We start from the raw sequence: 24,847 nt of genomic DNA, 5'->3' as shown, positions 1-24,847 counted from the left end.
GGATGTCATACGATTTTATGACCATATTATGAAGACATATGAGATCACGTAGCTCCATGCATTCAAGGATTTATAAACATGGCATGAGAGGACAGGCTGTAGGAGATCTTGAGTCACTATAGAGACTTGATTCAATGAATTAGTCATGAGAGATGATTTGGACTCAAGAGGAGAAGGGAAATTCAGTTCTTAACCAAGAGTTAGAATGCACGTGACCTTGTGTAGGGGAATAAGTGGGGCCTTATGGGACTTTTGTAAGAGGAAGAGAAAGTGGAGAAAAGAGGGAAGAGAAGAGTAGAAAACCAATAATAAATTTTTGGCACAAACAAGCTTGTGGTGGACTGCAACAAACGTGGAAGGAAAAGAAGGAAGATCTCATGCAAAGAGGCAATTTGGGCAAGAAGCAAAGGAGCTGAATACTCTTGGACTATCAAGATATCGATTTGGGAAGCAAAGAAGGGATCTTGTGGCTCTCATGAGTTGTGAGTAACAAGGTAAAATAGGGTACTTGGGCTGAATATTGTTATTCTGAGTTTTTGGCATGGATCTTTGGCTACAGGGATCAACACTTGATGCATATGATTGTCCACAATAAATAGATGCTTGAAGTATATGAAGTCCCTAATCTAGGGTGATTTTGGGGTAGCATAAAGGTGATTTTTTGCTATTGTAAATAACAGTAAAACATCATTGAACTCATGTATTAAGGGCCATACATGGATTTCATTGGTTTCTTTTCTTACCTTGCTTGGTATCATGTGTTGATGGTAGCTACTATATACTATAAATTTCTTGGATTGGATATATGAGTTTTGAAGCTTATGTGATTGCATAAAGCCTATGTATAGTAGGGAATTGTCCTATTGTAGGGTTATCTCTAAGTTTTTGTCTCAGAGCTTTTAGGTAATCGCCTCAATCCATCATATTGTGCTTGTATAGTGAGTGCATGTAATGGGCTTGCTTTGTTCTGTATAATATGAATCAAAGGGCTTAATGTCCCCCGAAAACAACTGAAATGGTACTAGCAGTATAGCTCTATTCTAAAGAAGCTAAGGAGAATCATGAACCATGTTAATGCCACCATCCCAAAGCTGCCATTCACTAGGGCGATCAAAGAGATATGTGAGTAGAATAATCTAGACTTTTGCTAACATTCTTTAGCCTTGGATTGCCTACATGAGGTTACAAAAGACTTCATGGTCGAGTTTTTTCCATGATGTGTAATTTTGGTTGTGTATGCACAAAGGGTGATGATTATGCTAACTGACTTCACATCCCTTAGGCTTTTGAGGTTTAGATATGAAAAAGTGCTAAGTCCAATGGGGATAACTGATAGAAAAATGAAGGGGATTTTGAAGATTCTCCCCTTTAAAGGACTAGGAAGGTGTAAGTGACAAATGTGACAAAGGGACCATTCCATTCTCATAGCAAAAGGCTGAATGCCTAGAAGATAAATGAAAAGCAACAAGAGATGCTTGAAGTAAAGACCATGTATCTCTAGGAGAGGTGCATTAGCATGCATGAGGAGAAACATGAGGTCCTAGAAATTCTAGACCCACATTTTGATGTGATTCTAATTTAAGACGGTCGCACTAGCACAATAGCTGAGTGATTTTTGCTTTAGCAAAAGAGGATATTTTAGTAATCATACACCTTCATAAAGGAGGTCAATGATCGTGTAATGTGTACTATTTTAAGGTATCACTAACTTCAAAAATTTTGCATGTTTTTCATTGCAAGTAGATGACTTGACACTAATTGTTCATTTTCTTTTGCACCTTAATTCTTGTAAATATGCCATTTCAACAACAAGAGAAGGTATTTATAGTAGGCTTTCTCTTATCCATAGTGCTAATACAAAGTGAGAACATCACTTATGGATATGCACACTTGGTACATAGATTGCAATTTGGATGTTATACAATATTTTATGATGGCATATCATGAAAGGTAAGGAACTCTCTGATATATTTCTTTAAAGTTGTCTTGAGTTTATTTTCACAAAATTTATTATATTCATTGCCATATATTTACTTCTAGTATAGATGTGACTATATAGGATCAACTGCAACAAGCAATGACTATATTGAACCTTTTTGGAAGAGGTATCGGTAAGGATGGTGGCCTCTTGAGAAATTTGTTCAATCATGGCCATGTCTCAAGGCAAGAGAATGGAGTAATGGCTTCTTATCACGTGAAGTTGTGGATCCTTCATCATGTGGTTGCAAGAGAGTGGGCTTATAGATTCCTTAAGAGCTTATCTCTTCTTGAACCAGAAATAATAGCATGGACTTTCTTGTAAACGAGCATATTTTACACTACCTTCAAGCAAGTAATTTAGGAAGTAAATGACTTAGGAATCATCGAGGGGGATAAGAATCGTGATGACTCAGCTTGGCAATGTTGAAGAACCACTATTGTAAGCATGAGAGGTTGTAAATTCTTTTCTATGCCATTCCATTACTCCTATGAAACTCTAATAGTAGGGTACTAATGTTGATTCATTTGCAATAACCATATCTGCAACATTGACCACATTTTCAAGCTTTGGTGGCTTCTATTCATTGTTAAGGACTATGGCAAGCTTCCCCAACAAGCATTGAAGCCTATTGTACTTATCTTGAGCCATAAGCTTCATTCTTGAGGCTTCATTGAAAAGAACAACAACCATATATCTTTGAATTAGTTGCTAATCTCTTCCATTTTTGGCTCTACACATTGGTAATGACCATTAGAGGCATCTATGGTCAACATTGAAGGTTATTTGATGGCATTATTTACCCCGTGAGCATTATGCCTATCTCACTTCATTGTTTTAATAGGGGTAGCCATGGATATTTGCTGAAGCCTTCAAAGATCTAGAATATTTGAAGGGGTTCTTGCTTCATTATGCTTTTTGGAGTTTACCTACAACTCAAACAATCAATATTTGAGAAATATTAAAGAACTCCTTCAAGCATTTTCTTTCTCTTATTCACCTTGGATAGCAAGGCAAGTTTGAAACCATTAGATTTCTTGGGGATTTTATCAAGATTGAAGCTTCATAGTTGCATGGGACACTCCCATAGCAAGTATTGAAGAGATTTCAGTATGTTCTCAAGCTCCCATGGCAAATGTGATCAATTTGGGCTTCATGGAAGCATTTTAAGTTTGGCCAAAGAACTTTGGTATAATCTTTTCCAGCTTGGGAGGAGTAATTGGTAGTAATCTTGGATTTATTCAAGGATAATTGATCGATTACCTCTTCATCAACTCATAGTCCACTCTTTGCAAGAGCTACTCCTATGACATCTTACTTTTAATCTCTATTTTAATCCAATTGCTGGGCTTAACCTTTTGTAAGGGAGGTTAATTGTAGAAGAAAGTCATCCAATGTCTCATTCCATTGCATAATAGATTCCCTAGAACTCAATTTTTTTGGGAATGAGTGATTATCCATTCTTGCTCTATTCATTCTCAACTCTTAATCAAGCTCAATAGAGTCTACTATTATCATTTAATGCCTAGCAATAACTTTGCTTGGATTGAGTGTCACTTTTTAGTGTCATGATAGAAATGGTGGCAAAGAGGGTAATTGAAAATTTTTTACAAAGTAGTGAGTCAGTGATGAGAGGTAATTCCTACCCATTTCCCATCTATATAGCCCTTGTACGAATCAATACCTACCCTTCATTGAAAGATTGTAAATAATCCTTTTAGCCCTACATATCATTGAAACATTAGAAATAATCCTTTTGGCTCTACATATCATCATTGTTTTCCTAGCCTTAGCATGTACTTGACATGCATATGTTGAGAGTGGAAAAAGACTAAATTTTTGACTGATTTTTGTCGTTTTTAAGGACTGAATGATTGGATTTTGATGGATTTAGAGTGATGTATGGTTGTTAATGGAAGTGTTTGAGAGTGTTTTGGATGATATTGATTATGTTTTGAAAGTTCATGATGATTTTTAGTGGAGATATGAAGCTCTGTAATGTTCTAATAGGTTCTGTTGAGGTTCTGATTGGTTTTGTATACCTTCTGTAAAGCTTCTGTTTTGTTCTGATTTTCTTCTGTATGAATCATGGATTGATGATTGATGAAGATTGAAATCTTTTGGAAGCTTATTGAATAGTTTATGATAGTTTGGAATGGTTTTAGTATGAGTTATGAGGTTCTGATGACCTTCTGTAACCCTCTGTAAACCTTCTATAGAGCCTCTGTCTCTGCTTTGTAACTGTTATGTATCTGCTCTGGTACTGTACTGTACTATTCTGTAGATCTTCTGTAAGTGTCCTGTAGAAATTATGTGTGACTTTAGGAAAGTTTTCTAACTTTTGGAAAGGATGAATCTAAGTTCAAAAGAGCTAAAACAAATGGAAGAAGCAGTTGTTGAATACTGAAGAGAAGACTGAATGAGAAAAAAATATCAGATTGCAGTGAGATTTGGTGTGCGTGAAGAGCACTGTGTATTTTGCAGATTAACCCTTTAGGGCTTTCCCACAGTTATTTTGGGCATCTAAGGCCGTTTCAGGCCCCGTTTCAGAGCCACAAGGTTGCGGACAGCAATTTGAGATACTATGCTAAAGCCTAGACAAACTCCTAGAACCTTGCATGAGATGGCAACCGAACAAGCCCTCGTTGAACATAGAAGTATCACAGAATGCTTAGCTGAGTTGGATGCTAAGCTCAAGGTGTTCGCACGAGTCTACATCCTTGCGGACGTGGGCACAATCCCCAAGGAGCAGCTTGGAGATTACTTGCCCTTTCCTCTATCCTGGGAAGAGCAAGAACATGTTAACGAGCACTACGACAGGCTCCTGCATGAATGCATGCGACTCATCTCTGATGAGGAAGCCGACGAAATGCGCTTAACTGTCACGTTCAATGATGTACTCTGCCAACCAAATCTCTTAGAGATAGGGCAACTAAAGCGACTAACAAAGGGCCGAAGTCAATTTGAACAGCATTGGTGTGAGAATCATGTTGCAATGGCTGAACTAGGGGCTCGGATCATTACAGTCTCTGAGGAGCGATTGGCCAAATGGCGGTCTCAAAGAGACCCAACCTATGTGGCAGCAACTTCCCTTCGAGTGCTAATTGACATTCAGGGTACAGACTTAGCTAGAACTAGCCTAGAGAGCCCTTTGATTGATAAGGTTCTCACTAAGGAGGAGCTACACGTTGCCAGTAGACTCGGACAAGGTTCCATGCTGCTCGATGTGGCAAAATATCTATTGGTACTGAGTAAGCTGCCTCGAGTGCTGGACGCGTGTGCCACACTCCAGTACAATCCTGAGTTCTACAATTGGTTTTTATCCTCGTAAAGCGACATGGACTCATGGATATGTATATAAATAAACAATGACTTTTATTACCCTGTATAAACATCATCAACACACACAAGCAATAAAAACCCAAGCACAGACAGAAGAATCGGGGCCAACAAGCTACACTAAGCCAGTCCCCCTTTCACTAGATCATGTCTGCCTCCGAGCAAAGGGCATGCACCCGCATTGCCACCATGGAAAATGCTGGCCAATGTCCCTCATGATGTAAGCAAGGTGTAAAATATTACACGGCTCAGTGAATAGAATCTGAGAAAGAGATAGAGAGTACACAATAGAAAAGAGGAGAATCAGTAAATTCTTTAACTCCAAACAACTGATACAAAGATGGCTCTGTCCACCCGTGCACTTCCACTATGTGAAGCTTAGATGGCGATCTAGACAGAAGATAGGTGAAGAGCTTAAGGCTAGCTGGAACAACAACTCTGACTGGGTGAAAGATGAGTGATCGATGGCTGTGAAGGGGTTTAGCTTTTATAGCCTGCAAAGGCCGTGAGGTTGGCCTGACCGACCTACCATATAAGCCTTCACTAGTTGGCCAGGGAATATTCCCTTTACCATCAGGCCGGGGGCAGCGCCCGCTAGGGGGGCCGTGGCCCCTAGACCCCAAAATAGGGGCCCCTTTTAACTCCTTTACCCCACAACTCGATGCAATGCGCCTCGAGTTGCTACCAGATTAACCACTTCATCTAACCCAAAGACCCACAATGGTCACCTTTTTGCCATCCGGTCACATAGACCTCATCTGATATACAAGTCAGGACTCAACTAATGTCTGGGCTCACATTTGGCTTCTCCTCATAATGGGGGCCTTACAACTTTGAGCACCATGGATCATTGGTAGCACCTAATGAGGGTGGGGCATTGATCATATCTAACACCCCCCCCTCAATGTCCACCCATAGGTGAAAAATCTCCTCGGCCCAATGCCGAGTCTCTGAAGATGAACTTAAAGCAGATCCTTCGTAAGTGCTTTGGTGAAGATATCTGCTCCATTCTCCTCTGTTGGACAATAGACCAGTTCCACTATCCCATCCTCCATCAAATCACACACATAGTGATACTGGATCTCTATATGTTTGGTGCGTGCATGAAACACTGGATTTTTGGCAATGGCGATGCAACTCTGATTGTCACATCTCAGCACAATTGGTTCTTCATCCTGCACTCCCATATGCCATAGAATCCTTCTCAACCATACTGCTTCACATGCAGCAAAACAAGCTGCCTTGTACTCTGCTTTGGTAGAAGACAATGCCACTATTCTGCTTCTCACTAATCCAAGAGAAAATTCCTGAACCCAAAGAGAAACAATAACCAAAAACTGACTTCCTGGAATCATTGTCTCCTGCCCAATCTGAGTCACAGTTCCCCACAAGTTCCGAAACTGTATGTGATACCATAATCAAGAGTTTTCTTCAAGTATCTGAGCACCCGCATCCCAGCCTTCCAATGACTCTCATGAGGTTTGTTTGAGAACCTGCTCAAAATACCAATAACAAAACTGATATCTGGTCTGGTGTTACACAAGTAGATCAGACTACCGACCAACCTCCTATACCTCCCAATGTTTGCTAGTGCTGATGTATCCTCGATGGATAACTTTGCATTCACCTCCATAGGTGTAGCTATCTCCTTGCACTCGGTCATGCCAAATGCCTTCAAGATCTCCCATGCATACTTCTTCTGAGAGATGAAGATCTTTCTTAGCTCTTGCCAGACTTCAATCCCCAAACAATAGTGCAACAAGCCCAAGTCTGTCATTTCAAACTTAAAACTCAAAGCCTTTCGAGTTTGGTTGATCATATCTTCATAGTCACCTGTAATAAGAAGGTCGTCCATATATAGGACAATCACTAACATAAGAATATTTCTACTCAATACTAGGATTGTAGGATCTTTAAATAACTTGACCATAGATCTTGTGCAAAGAAGGTTTCTTAACAACACCAATTGTGAGGTGCCTCCTCCAACAAACTTGGAGGAGTCCTCTTAGTAGTCGACTAAAATTCATATCCATGCACATCACCATCCCATCTCCCCATGGGAAATCTTGGACTTAGTTGAACATGGGAATCTCAGTTCTACTTCACATGGAAAGCGTGGACAAGCCACCCCTAATAGCAATCTAACACCCACTTAAGAAAGACCACTTTGTAATCAATCAAAGGCAGGAGTGAGGTTAACACCGCACTTGGTTCAATGAGAGTGAGACACACAGGAGAGTGTAACTCAATCCCTGTGCCCATAAGGTAAAATCTCAGCTCTAGCCCCCTAAAAGTTTTAAACCAAGTAATTAATCCTACTAGTATTAGGAGGGTAACGAATTAATCAGCTCTATCTAATGTTGGAAAGTTACCTGACTTATCAGGTCCTCCCAGCCATAGGCGTTCGGTCATCATAATATTGAAGCCTCCCATTTTTCTTGATGGGTTTTGCTTAGTTTTCTAATTAGAAAAGCATACTACCACACTGTTTGGACATATAAAATTAGCTTCCTTTTGTTACTTCGTTAAATTAGGTTCGTTAAACTCAATCTTTAACACATAACAAACAATTTGGAAAATCAGATACTTTATTTCATAGTAACATCCAAAATCATCACTCCATAGAGTGGTACAAAACCGTCTTTCCACAGAAAGACACCATCCAACCTAGGATAGGACCTTCGAATCCCTCAAGATTGGGCTATACATGATTGCACTCCATCTGTGGTCAACAAGGAATTTACTAGCTCAGATCTTCTCTAAGCTTCCCTGAGCCTCCGGAGCTATCCTACATAACTGCAGCACTTATCACTTGACCCTTTTGCCCTCTCAGGTGATCGAGTGACCAAATATCAAAGACATCTATCTCCCTTAGGAGCATAGTATCCCCACCCATATGTGAGTTTTTCCACACTCCACAGAGTGTTAAGGAGCATTGGGTTGGGAACCCCAACATCCCGAACTACCATAATCCACAACTCATTCATCTGTGCAAGCACGGAATCATAAGAGCCATAATTCATCATTCACAAATCCAAAAGCAGTCATAACCATAAGACATTTTTAACACACTTGTCAATGTATGTGATACATGGAATCTATCCCCTCCATCAATTCCTGTGTTTCTTCCTAAAAAGAATTGATAATACTAACATGTTTTTTGTAAGTTTAAGTACATTCTAACTGATCGTAATCTATGTAATGGACTAGCTTATCCCTCATAAGTAAATTGTAGAGTTAATAGCTTAAAAAGTAATCTTTTTCTTATGTACTAAACTTGATTATCTTTGTTCGGGCATCCATTGTGATTACGGGTTATGGACGCAGCCTTGATTTGTTGTGGGATGGTTGGTTCTTTGATTTGAATGGATTCAGGGTTAACTTCCGCTTGCACTTCAGCATCGTGTTGAGTTCCGACATCATAGTAGCGGCCACTTCTTCACATTGGGAAGCTCTTTGAGCATGACCTCACTTAGTATCTCGACGTCTTTTGGGAGTCATGGAAGAAGGTGATGGATTCGAGCAGCGCTTTTGCATAGGTGTGGGGAGAGAGAGAGAGAGAGAGAGAGAGAGAGAGAGAGAGAGAGAGAGAGAGAGAGAGAGAGAGAGAGAGAGAGAGAGAGAGAGAGATTGCAGCAGAGCTTCATCGCGTCAACAGTAGAGAGACTTCTACACTGGTCATTGTTGTGTGTCTGTGTGTGTATCTGACGTGACTCTACCTATGTTTATATAGTAACTGGGGGTAAAGAGAGTGCCCTTTCTTTTTAGTGTTTTCGATGACATCATCGATGATAAAGAGAGAATACTTTCTTTTAGTTTTTTGGACGATGTCAGGGAGGGGGCTCTGCTTTTGTAGTGTGAAGATATGGGTGTCACTCCAAGATGGTAACTAAGGTGGTGACCAAGGCATAGACCTTGGCATACTTGGCAATGGGCTACGAAGGCTTCGTTGGCACCATTGGTTGCTCGTGAGAAGCTCCCACTAGCTTATAGGAAAATATTTCTAAAAGGTCACCCATTCTGACAGTGTCGTCACCCAAGTGCACTTAACTACTAAGTGACTATCCACTAGGCTAGTTCTTTTTCTTGTTCTATACTACAAACATGGTTTTAATAAGCTAGTCTTGGGAGGGTTTCCCAAGTCTTTTTTCCATGAAATGGCATATAATACCTCATTAATAATAACAATTATCTTCATAATTAGAGCCAGTCTCATAATTAGAGCTAGTTTTTAAAAATGTGTAACATAAATCCTTTTTTTTTGGAATGTATACGCATATTGTTTATTAAAATAAACTAAGTAATGGGAACATTACATTCTTCCCTCCTTAGAGAAATTGAGATGTCCTCATCTCGAGAGAAACTTGGGATATTCTTTCATAAGGGTTGCCTCATCAACCCAAGTGGCATCCTCTTCAAGATAATCCTTCAATTGTACTAGGTATTCTCTTAGGATTCGGCTTCTTAGAGGTTTCTCCATTGTATCTAGAATCTTCTTGGGTTGCATTTCCAGAATTCCTTGGGCATGCATGACTATTTGTTCATCATTAAGCACATGATTGGGATTTGGTACATAAGGTTTCAGAAGGCTTATATGAAATACATTGTGAATCTTGAGATGGGGTGGCAATTTAAGCTTGTATGCTTGCCTTCCCATTAATTTGATTACTTCATATGGTCCATAGTACCTTGGACTAAGTTTTTTGTATTTCCCCAAGGATAATGAGCTCTTTTTGGGCCTTACACTTAGAAACACCATGTCACCTTCCTTGAATGTTCTTATGGATATGTCATGTCGGATCAGTTGGATTTGTTGGTCCATCTCTTCAAGCATAAACTTAGAAGCCTCTACCTTGAGAGTGGGATCTAAGAAGTTTAGAGGTTTATGACATTCTTGCCCATACAAGGCTTGAAATGACGACATCTTGATCATTTTTGAAAGGCAGTGTTATAAGCAAACTCCATGAAAGGTAAATGTTCAATCCACTATTTCGGTTCTTTGCCACAATAAGACCTTAGAATATCTTCAATGGTCTGGTTCACCCTCTTGGTTTGGGGCCATCAGTTTGAGGATGATAAGTAGTATTGAAGCATAGATGCATTCCAATTTCTTGGAATAGGCAAGTCCAAAACTTAGAGGTGAACTTGGAGTCTCGGTCACACTGATTATGCTCTTTGGCAATCCATGTAACCTAAATACTTCTTTGATAAAGACTCGAGCAATGTCAGATGACTTATAGGTTGTTTTGGCTGGGACCAAGTGTGCAATTTTTGTCAATCTATCAACCACTACCATGATGGAGTCATATCCACCACCAACAATAGGTAATCTACAACAAAGTCCATACTTATCGACTCCCATTTCATTTGTGGAATGCCCAAGGGTTGTAACTCTCCAGGCGTCTTGATCCTTTCTGCCTTGACTCTTTGACAAGCCAATCATTGAGTTACATACTTTAATACATCCCTTTTCAATCCTGACCATTGATAGCTCTTATGAACTACGTTGAGTGTCTTAGCATACCCTGGATGTCCTACAGTAGGGCTATCATGTGCTTCCTATAAGATCTTGGCCTTTACTTTTGGTCCTTTTGGGACATAAAGGCCGTCATGGTAATATAGACAACCATTGCTAGTACGATAATCCTTAATCTTAGACCTTTCTTTGTCAGAGCTTTCTCCTTGAAGTACCTTAGCCATGAGTACTTCATATTCCTTATCCTAAGAAATAGCTTGGTGTATAAGCTCAAGAATAGGGTTATCAGGTTTGGATATGGTTCTTAAGCTTCAAACTTCTACAACGCTATTAAGAAAGGCTTTTTGGCTTAAGGCATCTGCAACAACATTGTTCTTCCCTGGATGATATTTGATTTTAAAATCAAACTCTTGCAATATATCTATCCATCTTCTTTGCCTCATGTTTAGGTCAGCTTGGGTGAAGATCCACTTAAGACTTTTATGATCTGTCACACTAAAGTGAATTCCCTTCTCAATAGATAGTGTCTCCATAGTTTCAAAGCATGGATTACTGCAAGTAACTCAAGGTCATGAGTGACACAATTGGACTCGTGGGTTTCAATTTTCTGGAAGTATAGGCCACTGGTCTTCCTTCTTATACTAGCACCCCACCAATTGCAAGTCCACCTGCAACAGTGATCACCTCAAATGGTTGATTGAAGTTAGGGATTTTTAATATGGTTGCAGTGGTTACAACTTCTTTAAGCTTATCAAAGATTTCTTGATGCTCAATGGTCCAAATGATTACTGTATTTTTCTTCAAAAGATTTGTCAAGGGTGCAGTAGTGAAGGAGTAATCCTTGATGAAGATTCAACACCATCCTATCAATCCCAAAAATCCTCGAATTTCTTTTATTGTCTTAGTAGATATTGGCCATTCTAGGATATCTTTTACTTTGGTAGGGTCTACAGAGATTCCATTAGTGGAAACAATGTATCCAATATATTCAATCCTATCTCACAGTGAGAATTACGCATTTACTCATCTTGGCATAGAGCTGATTTTCACGGAGTGTTACTAGGGTGATCGTTAAGTGACCTTCATGTTCCTCTATTGATTTGGAGTATACTAGTATAACGTCAAAGAATACTAGCACAAAATCATCTAGACATGGTTGAAATATGTCTTGCATTAGACAATTGAATGTAGTAGTAGCATTAGTCAATCCAAATGACATGACCAAAAATTCATAATGACCATACCTAGTGTTAAAGGCAGTCTTTGGGATATCTTGTTCCTTGATTCGAATTTGATAGTATCCGGACCTTAGATCAATCTTGGAAAAAACCTTGGCTTCGTGTAGGCGATCTAAAAGTTCATCTATCCTGGGAATGGGGTACTTGTTTTTTACCGTAACCTGGTTTAGTCCTCTGAAGTCAATGCACTGTCTAAGTGTTCCATCCTTCTTTTTCTAGAAGAGGATAGGCGCTCTCCAAGGTGAATTACTTGGGCGGATAAATCCTTGCTCTATCAATTGCCTCAATTGTTCCTTAAGCTCAATAGCTTCAGGAATAGACATTTTGTACAGTCGTTTGCTTCAAAAATCAATTTTATTTCATGATTAGCCTCACGATTTGGAGGCAGTTGAGTCAATTCTTCTGAAAAGACATCCTCAAAGTCGTTGATCCAGGAAGGTAGAGTGCCTTCATTAGTCTTTTTGACCTTATTCAAACAACCGGATCATGTAGATTGGTTGAAATTTCTTCAATCCCTTCCTGAGTCGACTTGCCTTGCCTAGTTGGGACTCTAGTTCTTCTAGCTTTCCCATATGCCTTTACAGTTTCTCCTTCCAAGTCTTGAAAGATTATTTCCTCTTCAACACATAGAATCTGGGCTTTGTTCTTCTTGAGCCAATCCATTCCCAGAATGCAATCATAGGATCCTATTGGTAGGATTCGGAATTTTGCTTCAGTTGTATGCATGTCTAACTCAAATTGAAGTTTTCCTACAATTTTGGTTGAAGTGACTTCCTTCCCACTAGCCAATTCTACTATCATTTTCCTTGCCCCTAGATTCTAGCTGCAATCTTTTAACTATCTTGGGTGCAAGAAAGGAATGCATGCTACCACAATCAATTAAGATTATAAATGGCATACCCTTATAAGTAGCTGGAGATTGAATTACTGAACATTGGTGATCTGCTCCTTTCCTTTCCACTACAGCATGAATGGATCCTCTTTCAATTTCTTCACCTAACATGCATTCCTCGAGCTATCCAATCATGGTATTTACGCGGGCACCAGTTGTTCTTCCACGTCCACGGCATGGGTTGTTGTTGTCGTTCCCTCGGCCTCTTCCACCAACCAGGTTTGGGCTAGGATTTTGAGGACGGTTAGGGCAATTTGCCCTTAGGTGTCCAATCCTTCCGCACTAGTAGCATTGCCTGATTCCTATCTTGTTTGTTCCTTGGGTGATTGCATTAGCTCTACCATTCCCTCTAGCATTGGCCATGTTGACACCACGGTTTGGGTAGCCCCTTCCATAATTATTTATTGGACAGTTTCTTTGGCCATTTTGAGTGATTTCCTTGGCCATAGGTTTTGCTTGCATAAGAGCATCTTCGAGGGTCGTTGGTCTCATTGATTTAAGGCAAGTGTCTAAAGGTGGATTTAGTCCTTGTTGACAGAAACTTGCAATCTATTGAGACGTCATTGGGGGTGCATATTTGTGCAGACTCACAAACTTAGAATAGTATCCTTCCAAAGTTAGGCTTAATTGTCGTAAGCTGTAGAATTCATTCATCTTGGTTAATTCAAAAGATGAGGGAAGATAACATCCTTTCACAGTTTCTTTGATCTCCTCCCAAGTTTGGGAAGCTTCTGTTATCCCTTTATCTCAACAAAACTATTTCCACCAAAGCTTAGCTTTGCTAGTAAGATGAAGACAAGCAGTCATGGACTGATTTGCAACAGTAGTTTTAGCGGTAGCTAGGAAATAGTCATCCAAAGCCTCAATCCAAGCTTTTTCATCTTGCTCCACCTTGGGTCCTTCACCGCTAATCCTAGATGGTGGTGTTTGCTTGAGAAGAAACTTCTTCTCTTGGAGTTCCTTGTATGTTTCATCAATTTGCACTAGTTGGCGATTCTGATTATCACACAAGCTGAATGTTAGACTTGACTTTCCAAGAGTTAGAGTACCTACTCTCTCTTAGTCAACTGCAAAAAATAAGGTAATCTTTATTTATCAAAAGAGAAATACAATGGAGATCAGTCATGGACTTCATGTAATGGTACATTTACAAAGTAAGGGGGTTTCTTATCTATCTCTAAAGCTCTATATACTGAGGGTAAAGGAGGGTATCCTCTAATAGAGTAGCTATTTTGGGCATGTCTCCTGTGGACTATTATACGGAGATATAATTTGCATGACTTGTTCATACACCCAACGATGTAGGGTCATTATCTCCCCATTAATTGTCGCAGTATCATTAACCCTCTACCCTTCAAATAAGAAGCATTGAACTAGTTTTAGTTCTTCAAGCCACTGAATTCTCTTGAGATCGGGGTCTTGAGGTTCCCTGTATGATCAGGGTTGATTGTGAAGAAGTTCCGAGCTACTCTCCATGGCATTCTTCTAAACTAACTCCGTTGGATTCACGTGTAATGAGGGTCTGTCATATTCTCAAGAATTGTCATCATGGATTCTCGAAACTCAATCTTCGAGGATTGGCAAGCAATGGAATACATAATCTCAAAAATGAATCACATAAAGTGTACTTTATCATTTATCTATTAAAGCAACTCAATTATCATCATAAGCTCATAACACATGCTCTTCAAAAATAATAACGATACTTTATATTTATGAAAAATATTTACAAATTGATCATATTTCTAATCTACCAATACACTATCTCATGGATCCTTTCCTCATGAAAAGTATCAGGGTCTACGCTATCATATCTTGGGGGATTCTCATGTACATGGCAAACAACATAATATGGTGGCTCTTGGGGATAACCAAAACATCCCGTACCAAAATAAGGCCTTCTTGGCACTACAAAAAATCTCTCATGTGGTACTATTTGTAACACTTTCCAATATACCCACAAGGTTTCAAGTAGGCTCATTCCCAATATCTAGTAACCGTTCAGCAAAGGCACTAAACAAAAGGTATATCTTAACTATCCTTAGTCGTTCAGCCCATCAAATCCTCCATAGCTCATCTACAATATATCCCCATATGTAACCTATTCCTTAGCTAGAAATCTCTCATGTACCATGAGTTAGGATGAGGTTGCAATACAATTGGAGGGATAAAGATCATTTTCATTATCTCAAATATAACCTCACGGTATGAGAAATTATTTGACCCTAAGGCTACTTGATGCATGATGGAAAAAATATCCCACAAACATGAAGCTTCCTCATCGCTAAGTTCCTGTGGGCACCATGTGTATGCCGTACCAAAATATGGCCTTCTTGGCACTACAACAAATCTCTCATGTGGTACTATTTGTAGCACTTTCCAATATACTCACAAGGTTTCAAGTATAGACTCATTCCCAATATCTAGTAACCATTCAGCAAAGGCACTAAACAAAAGGTATATCTTAACTATCCTTAGTTGTTCAGCCCATCAAATCCTTCATAGCTCATCCACAATATATCCCCATATGTGACCTATTCCTTGGCTAGAAATCTCTCATGTACCATGAGTTAGGATGAGGTTGCAATACAATTGAAGGGATAAAGATCATTTTCATTATCTCAAATATAGCCTCACGGTATGAGAAATTATTCGACCCTAAGGCTACTTGATACATGATGGAAAAAATATCCCACAAACATGAAGCTTCCTCATTGCTAAGTTCCTGTGGGCACCATGTGTATGCTAGTGTTCGTGCAAGATAATCAACAATAGTTTTCTTCAAAAAAGTGTGGTTTTTTTATTAATTCTTTTTATACATTGACAACTTAACCTTACACTTAAGGCTCTTTTGAAACCTAGGCTTTGATACCACATGTGAGGTTTCTCCTCCAACAGACATGGAGGAGTCCTCTTAGTAGTCGACTAAAATTCATATCCATGCACATCACCATCCCATCTCCCCATGGGAAACCTTGGACTTAGTTGAACATGGGAATCTCAGTTCTACTTCACAAGGGAAGCATGGACAAGTCACCCCTAACAACAATCTAACACCCACCTAAGAAAGACCACTTTATAGTCAGTCAAAGGCAAAAGTGAGGTTAACACCGCACTTGGTTCAAAGAGAGTGACAGATGGGGGAGAGTGTAGCTCAATCCCCCTATCCATAAGGTAAAATCTCAACTTGGGCCCCCTAAAATGGTGTTAAACCTAGTGTAGAGGGAGCTCATGCTCAACCGCCAAGACCCACGGACCGCTTATTTTTTCAAGCATTTCAAGCGAGCTCTAATGGCTATCTCTCACCTAGTCGATGCGCCTTCGAAACCTACGAGTGTAGTGAGCTTACCTCGATGCCGAAGTGAGTTGCCTCCTCCCTCACACACACTAGTAGCTCCACGATCCTAGATGCTAGCTCAAACATCCTCAAGCCTCCTCCATCGAGCTCCATCCACCATAGTTGCACACACGCAAGAAAAGAAAAGAGAAGAGAAGAAGAGAAGAGAAGATGGTGAAGAGCTTCACCCTCTTGATCCCTCGCTCCCACACACTCACTTCCTCACACTCCCTCTCTCAAGAGCACACACACAAGCAAGGTGAAGAGAAGAATAGAAGAAGAGATGACTCTTGTTAGCCACATACCAGAGAATGAGCTTCCATTCACTTTTTGAACTTTATATACAAAACCCTAAAATCCCATGGGCACCCATCCTTTTTTACATAACCAGTCATTGTGGCAAGATCCTTTTTCCCATTTCCCTCTTCTTGCCTCATTCCTTAAGCCTACACCCATCTATTCTTTTACAAATGGCACAGGAGGGAGCCTGGCACTCTTTTTCAAGATTTTTTTTGAGTTTTTTGAGGCGCCTTCCATTTAAAATTGTCCTTTTTTCCTTAGGTTAAACTTTAGGGGCCGCCTCTACGCCTTTGCTCTTTTTCTGTCCTTTTTTTCACTCTTTGCTTCATATTTCCGCCATCTCAAATTGAGGTTAACACATGGTAACTAATCCTATCAGTATTGGAAGGGTTTAATTAGCTCTATCTAATGTTGGAAAGTTACCTGACTTATCAAGTCCACCCAGCCATAGGTGTTTGATCGTCAGGATCGAAGCCTCCCACTTCTATGGGTTTTGCTTTGTTTTCTAATTAGCAAAGCATACTACCACGCTGTTTGGACATATAAAATCGGCTTCCTTTTATCACTCCATTAAACTACGTTCGTTAAGCTCAATCTTTAGCACCCTCCCAACTAGTATTGGGAGGGTCACGATTTAATTAGCTCTATCTAATGTTGGAAAGTTACCCAACTTATTTGGTCCACCCAACCTTAGGCGTTCAATTGTCAAGATCGAAGCCTCCCACTTTTCTCAATGGGTTTTGCTAAGTTTTCTCATTAGCAAAGCATACTATCACGTTGTTTGGATGTATAAAATTAGCTTCCTTTTATTACTCCGTTAAAGTAGGTTTGTTAAACTCAATCTTTAGCACATAACAAACAATTTGGAAAATCAAATACTTTATTTCATAGTAACATCTGGAATCATCACTCCACAGAGTGGTACAAAACCATCTTTCCATAGAAAGACACCGTCCTAGGACCTTCCAATCCCTCAAGATTGGGTTGTATGTGATCGCACTCCATCCGCGGGGTCAACAGGAATTTATTGGCTCAGAGCCCCTCTAAGCTTCCCTGAGCCTCTGGAGCCATCCTACATAATTGGGGCACTTATCACTTGGTCCTTTGCCCTCTCAAGTGCTCGAATGATCAAATATCAAAAACACCTATCTCCCTTAGGAGTATAGGACCCCCACCTGTAGGTGAGTTTTTCCACACTCCACAGAGTGTTAAGGAGCATTGGGTTGGGGACCCCAACATCTCGAACCACCATAATCTACAACTCATTCATCTATGCAAGCAAAGAATCATAAGAGCCATAATTCATCATTCACAAATCCAAAAGCAGTTATAACCATAATACATTTTTAACACACTTGTCAATGTATGCGATGCATGGAATCTATCCCCTCCTCAATTCCCATGTTTCTTCCTAAAAAGTAATTGATAATACTAACATGTTTTTTGTAAGTTTAAGTACGTTCTAACTGATCATAATCTATGTACATACTTAGGCTTTTAAGGAGCAACAATTGCTAGAGATATTGAAGCTTAAAGAAGTTTAAAAGCAACCACAATCATACCATCAGAAGAGCCAATGTATACACTCTCAAGGTGGCCATCTACCTTTTGAGTATTCAAGACTCCTACAAGCATGTATGAACTATGGATAATTCAAACATGAGGCATTTTATTCTAGAGATCCAAGGAGGCTACCTTATCTAAGCCCTTCTACAAACAATGCATATCAACATTAAAATGAGGGTACCTACTATCCAAGGCCTTAGCACCAGTTGAGCAAACACCAATAGCATAGAAGGCCGAGGTTAACTCACATGCATATTGAGACCCCCCTGGTTGCCCTCCAAGCAATGCATCTTTGCATCATATTGAAGAGCTGGTTTAGGAGGAGTATATGAATCCCTACATCACATTTGATGAGGAAGGTAATATTGTCATTATGGACCATAGAACTACCCGTATCATAATGCTAATCTTTGCATCATATGGAAGAGCTAGTTCATGAGGAGAAGTATAAGAGTCCCTACATCACATTTGATGAGGAAGGTAATATTGTCATTATGGACCATTGAACTACCCGTATCATAATGCTAGGGTGTGGATGAGAAAGATGCATGATTCAACCTAGGAAAACTATCAACTGTTAGGACTATGGGCAACATAGATATGTGTCCATGAAGTGCTCACAAAATAGAAGCACATAAGGAAATCAAGTAAACCAATGATGCCCAAACTATGGTGTAACACACATGTACTTCAACTATTCTAAATGAAAAGCTAACACAAATAAAGAAATAGTCTTAGTAGCACCCTTTAGTGTCTTTGGTATATAAATGATAAATGAAGAGGACACTACCAATCCTTGTGAATGCCATCACGTGGGCACAAAGTGAAAAGGCAAGAAAAGCATTCCCAAATGATCCAATGTAAATGGATCCATTATAGATAAAAAGATATCTAAGAAGAGGAAAAAGTGAGTTGCAGCCAAGGTAACACTGTGAAGTAAGGGGCTCACTATAATACTGACCAAAAACACTACAACTAGTGTGGGGAGTGCAACTATAGCTCCTCACATAGAAAAGGTTGGCACAATAGAAGTAGAAGGGTACCCAAATGCTAAACACCCAAGTAGAAATAATTGACAAGGTTAAGAAATTTGTACAAGAAGCTCAAGTTGAAGAACGAGATCAAGATGCCATGTATGATATGAGTGTGACAAGACTATCCAATACAACCTTATCAAGCCCATGAGAAGAGCACAATCTAGAAAGACTAGCTTTGAATTCAATTGAGTGAAAAATGAGCCGAAGTTTACCAAAGTTGAGACTTATTCACAATAGAAGAAGTGATAGAGTTCCAGTACAACAAAGTGGAAATTGGTGTCATTGCCATATTGGTCTCAATCAATGTCACTATGACATTAGGAATAGTCCAAATCTTTCAAAATAATTTAAGCTCTAAATATAGAGAAAAAATGGACCTTTGGATAAATCATTCATCCCATGAAAAAGGATAGCACCACCTTTAAAGTACTGCTTCCATCTCCAACAGCACAAACATCCAATATGTATTAGAAAGAAGCTGAGCATCATGCCATTCTCCCAATGGAGGATCTAGGTGACTCCTTGTGGAAGGGCATTATTGATACATCCACTAGAGTTGGCATTTTTCAACTAATGAGTTCTAGATGGCATGGGGAAATCCACCAATCAAGAGTGTACATTTCAACCTCACAATCTGATAGTTCAAAGTTGGACCACTCAAAATGTTGAAATATAGGTCCATTATGATTGTTGGGATTACCTTTTGAGTGAACTTTGTGATCATGAAAGGGGTAGATTATGGTCTATTACTTGATTATCCTTGGATAAGAAATGCTAAATTGATTTAGGACTAGCAAAATGGATACACTTTTGTAGGAAATAGATACAAAGCTATTAGAATAGAAATCCAAAGCTGGAAGACTCTACACATTAAGCTAGATACCATTTCAAACATGCTTTGAGGAGACACAAAATTTGGACCTATTACAAGACCCCTAAACAAGGACATTCCTTGGCTAGAAGATGAGCAGGGTTGGATAAATATTATTGCTACTCTCGATTTTCCATTCATAAAAGAGAGAGACTATAAGAAAGCCTATGAGAAAATGAGCAAATAGAGTGGAGGAGAACTTATTATGCATATGATTGGGCCTAACATTAATGAATTTATGATAGCCATCCTCATGGTAACTATTGAAATATCTCAACCTAAAGAAAAGGGGTGGTATAATGTCCCCAGTGTTCATCTTAAGCTTCATAAAAGACTTACTCAATGATGATGGTGTCTCAAGCACAACCCCTAGGCTAATCTTCTCATTTTGAGGATTTGCTCCAATAACATGCATGAAAAGAGACAATGTTACACCAAATATTATTCAATTACCACGATGACCTAGTGATGTCCCTAATGGAACCTAGAGATTGAGAGGACAATGAGTACAATGAAGACAAGATTTTTTGAACGGGGAAGATTGCTAACCAATGCTCAGGGGTTCTGGCATTGTTAGCCACACATGCTAACATAAGCTCTGCTATATGAAGATTGGGGTCTTCATTGTACTCTCCCTTAAAAATTGGCAATGGGACTACATTTGCTGGCCTGTCATCAATATTTCCAAGACAAATTTGACTAGGAAGGGGACATTGAGTCGCCATGGGGACTTCTGTAAAGAGTGCTTTTAGGGCATCAAAGGAGGCTTCTGCTCTGCGAGCTCATTCTCAGCCTTGATTCTTGCCTTCTCTCTTCTCACGTACCTCTGGACTCATTCTAACACTTGCCTCTTGATTGTGTCATTCATCAGGGGGTTGGCTCCAACCAGTTGGTCTATACTCAACAGAATAGAATCAGAGAGGACTTCAATCTCTGGAGGATTCTCTAGCCAATATCTCTTCTACTTCCTTCTTTTCAACATCTCTGAATTCGGCTTTCAAACCACTACAGAGGGGGAGATATTCCGTTCTGAAAGTATCAAAGCTCACTCTTCTTAGGATCGTTGTTGTGCCATCATTATAATAATGCCAGCATCTGAGGGTTTCAATAGTGTATGTTGTGAAAAACACTCTTTCTACCAACTTCTAGTGGGTTGCTAATTGGACAAACAGAAGATTGTCAGTGCACTAAGCATCCCACGTATCTTGCTGTTGAGCATCCACGAACAAATTCCAACCCTTTTCCTTCTTGTTTTCGTGAACTTCCACTGACCATGACTCTTGAAGCTTCTTCACGATCTCCCACTTGATGATGTACGGAAACTTCTCAATGAATGCCAAATCCTCCATGAATGGTCATTCTCTCTGTTTCTGCTCTTCAGATTGTTCCCAAACAATTTGCCACCAAGATACAAGTTTTTGCTGCTTCAACAGGAAGAGGAAATAGTCCATCACATAGAGCTTGTATCATAATGGTAATATTTTTCCGCCATTGTGGGATAAACTTCTTGTGGAAAGTGGCTTTGGCAATAAGAATCTCCAACTCTTCAATGGAAGAATGAACTTTGCAAGCATCCATTGAATTCTCCTCTTCTTGGCAATGCCATTTCCTCCATTTTCAACCTCTTCTGATGCCTGTTGATGGCAAGTTTCCCTGGCTGTGCACCAAAAACATGGAGCCCCAAGAGAGACACCAAGGAAAACGGAATTCTACTGCAAGAAAATCTATCTTCTAACATCAACAAGCTTTTATTTCATTCTTTTGATGACCAAAACAAGGAAAACAACAAATCTTCACGCAGCATCATAGTAGATATCTCCCACAAATTTGATAGAATCAACCATAATCTTCAACATCTTCACAGAATCCATCAATAGAACAAAGAACATAAAATAATACACCACTTTGAATGAAAATCAATCACATAGTATTCATCTTCATTGTCTTCATAGCTTTTTCTCTCAATCTCTCATAAAAAGATACATTGTTTTTAATAAAATTGACTATCTCTAACTCTCTCTCTCTCTCTCTCTCTCTCTCTCTATATATATATATATATATATATATATATATATATATATATATATATATATATATAAAATACATTATCTCTTTTTTACAATAATCAATAAGGGCACTTAATAATCCTTCTTAGGTCATGGATGCACCTCCCAAGAGGTATGGGAGGTATGAAAGGGCACCAAAGCCACTACAGTGTCTCTTCATGGCTCACTACTGTCACTGTCACTTCAGTCTTCTCTTCAGTCTTCACAACAGCTACTTTTTCCATTTGTTTTAGCTCTTTTGAACTTAGATTCATCATTTCCAAAAGTTACAAAACTTTCCCAAAGTCACAAATACATTCTACAGAACACTTACAGAAGATCTATAGAACAAAACAGAACAGAACAGGAATAGAGCAAAGACAGAGCAGAGACAGAGGCTCTATAGAGGGTTACAGAAGGTCATCGGAGAACAGCAAATCCTCATAACTCATACTAAAACCATTCCAAACTATCAAAAAATATTCAATAAGATTTCAACCTTCATCAATCATCAATCCATGCTTCATACAGAAGAAAATCAGAACAAAAGAGAAGCTAAACAAAAGGTATCAAAACCTTAACATAGCCTATCAGAACATCACACAGCCTCATATTTCTACTGAGAATCATCATAAGCTTCCAAAAAATAATCAATATCATCCAAAATACTCCGAAACGCTTCCATTAACAACAAAACATCACTCTAAATCCATCAATATCAATCATTCAGACCTCAAAAACAACAAAAATCAATCAAAAATTCAGTCTTTTTCCACTCTCAACTTTCACCTTGTTCGTCTGAGGGTTAACAATGGATTACCGACTTGTATCAGTGATGGCATTAGGTAGAGGTAGAGACAGAGGCTTTGGAGAGCAAACCTAAGAACCAATCAACTTGTGGACACCCAAGACATATCTCCTCACGCTGCCCCAAACGGAAGTAGACTAATCGGGAAAAGGTGGATCTTAGATTCCCAGAGTGTGGAATCACTCACCTGTTTGCCAAATGCACTAGACAAAGACTACTCTCAAGTGCAGCAAATGAGCCATCTGTACCATTGAAGCTACTTGGAGTTGAGACATTTAACGAAGAGGACACACCCATCCCGTTGCATGTCATGACCCATGCACAAATAAAGTAGACCGGCTACCTGGACCTAGCAACTTAGATGTAGCCTCAATCGAAAAGAAAAGTTATAGAGGTGAAGGAGAATGAAAGCTAATGCAAAGGTCATGCTGAAAACCAAGAGTGCCACGATGCTGCCTGCTAGAAAAAAAGTGACAGACGCAAAAGTAGAAATGTCAACTCCAAAGACGGCCAAGAAGCGCCAACTCGAGGCCATCAAAAAGGTCAAGGAGTGGGTAAAGGAAGCATAGGAGCACCTGAAAGATGTTGAACCCATATTGGAATATGAGATCGATGATCTCTCAAGCATAAAGTAAGCATAGGAGTGGGTAAAGGAAGCATAGGAGCACCTTTAAGATGTTGAACCCATATTGGAATATGAGATCGATGATCTCTCAAGCGTAAGCACGCTGTCACACGGGATTCACGTGGGGGGTTCGTGAAAGTCGCTCGCCGCAAGGACACTTTGAGATGTGAGAATAACTCAATGAAATAAAATTTATTCAAAAGAATTTTGAATGAGGAAAATAAAATTTTGAGTTAAAAATATAGACAAAATACAGGTTCATAGATTTTGAACCGAGAGAGAAGAGAAGAAGGTGAGATGTCATGATTTGTGGAAAGATCTTCAAGGAAGGCGAGGAGCATCAAGCTCAACTCAAGCCAATCTTCATAGCAACTCACGATCATGGAAACTTTGATGTAGGCAAGGAGCTCAAAGCTCGTCCTCAAGCCTTCTCTCCAAAATTCGATGACGGTCTTCGAAGAAGGCGAGGGATACAAGCTCAACCTCTAGCCTCTCTCCCTTGATTTGATGATGGCTCTCCTTATCTCCTTGTCCTCCCTTTTATAGTTTTTCTCCACTGCCTTTCACTCATAAAAGCTTAAGGCGTTTAGATTTAAAGCTTATGCTTTTTTACTAATTTTCACTATTTTTGTTTTTTTAATAAAAAACCCTTTGCATGTGCAACTTGTTTGGATCATAACTTCGTCATATGAGCTCCGAATATAGTCATTCAAGTACTCAAAATGATCGATACGCATCTGGTCGACAAGTTTGCACACGAAAAATTGCAAAAATTCATTTTAAAATAGGCAAAATTATTGATTTTTGTAAATCGCATTATTTTTCTCTATCTTTTATCTTGGATGACTTATTCCCTTCAAATAAGTCACAATATATGTTTGGATCCATCTAAATTGGGAATTAAGTCATCTAAACATGATACTAGAGATTTCATACTATTCTAGTAAACCAGTCCTACTTCCTTTATATGCTTTGAAGTTCACACGAATTGGAGCTTCTGAGATCCAAGATAGGCATGTTCATGTACCAACCTTCCTTGGCCTATTGTTCTTATAGTTGCACACACTTTTAGCATACATGTTCTTCTTTTCTTCAAGAAATACTCGCTCACGATGTAAAACTTATGACCTTTTCCTTTGATCCTTGAGTCTTCAAAACGAAAACCTTCATATGAATCTATTTTTTCATGCAATGTGCCCTATCAAGAATATGCTTTGGAAGAGAATTTTGTGCCCAAACATCCATGTGGTTTGCAAATTAAAATCCATGCAATGCAATCAATCAACAATGCTTCCATACAAAAAAGTATGAATACACTAAAGAATTTGTGCCTAG

Source organism: Lygodium microphyllum, chromosome 14 (assembly GCF_053477565.2).
Source record: "Lygodium microphyllum isolate KBCC chromosome 14, Lygodium_microphyllum_v1.1.10, whole genome shotgun sequence".
Taxonomy (NCBI): domain Eukaryota; kingdom Viridiplantae; phylum Streptophyta; class Polypodiopsida; order Schizaeales; family Lygodiaceae; genus Lygodium; species Lygodium microphyllum.
The sequence above is the reverse complement of the archived record's forward strand: the minus strand, read 5'-3'. Positions refer to the sequence as shown.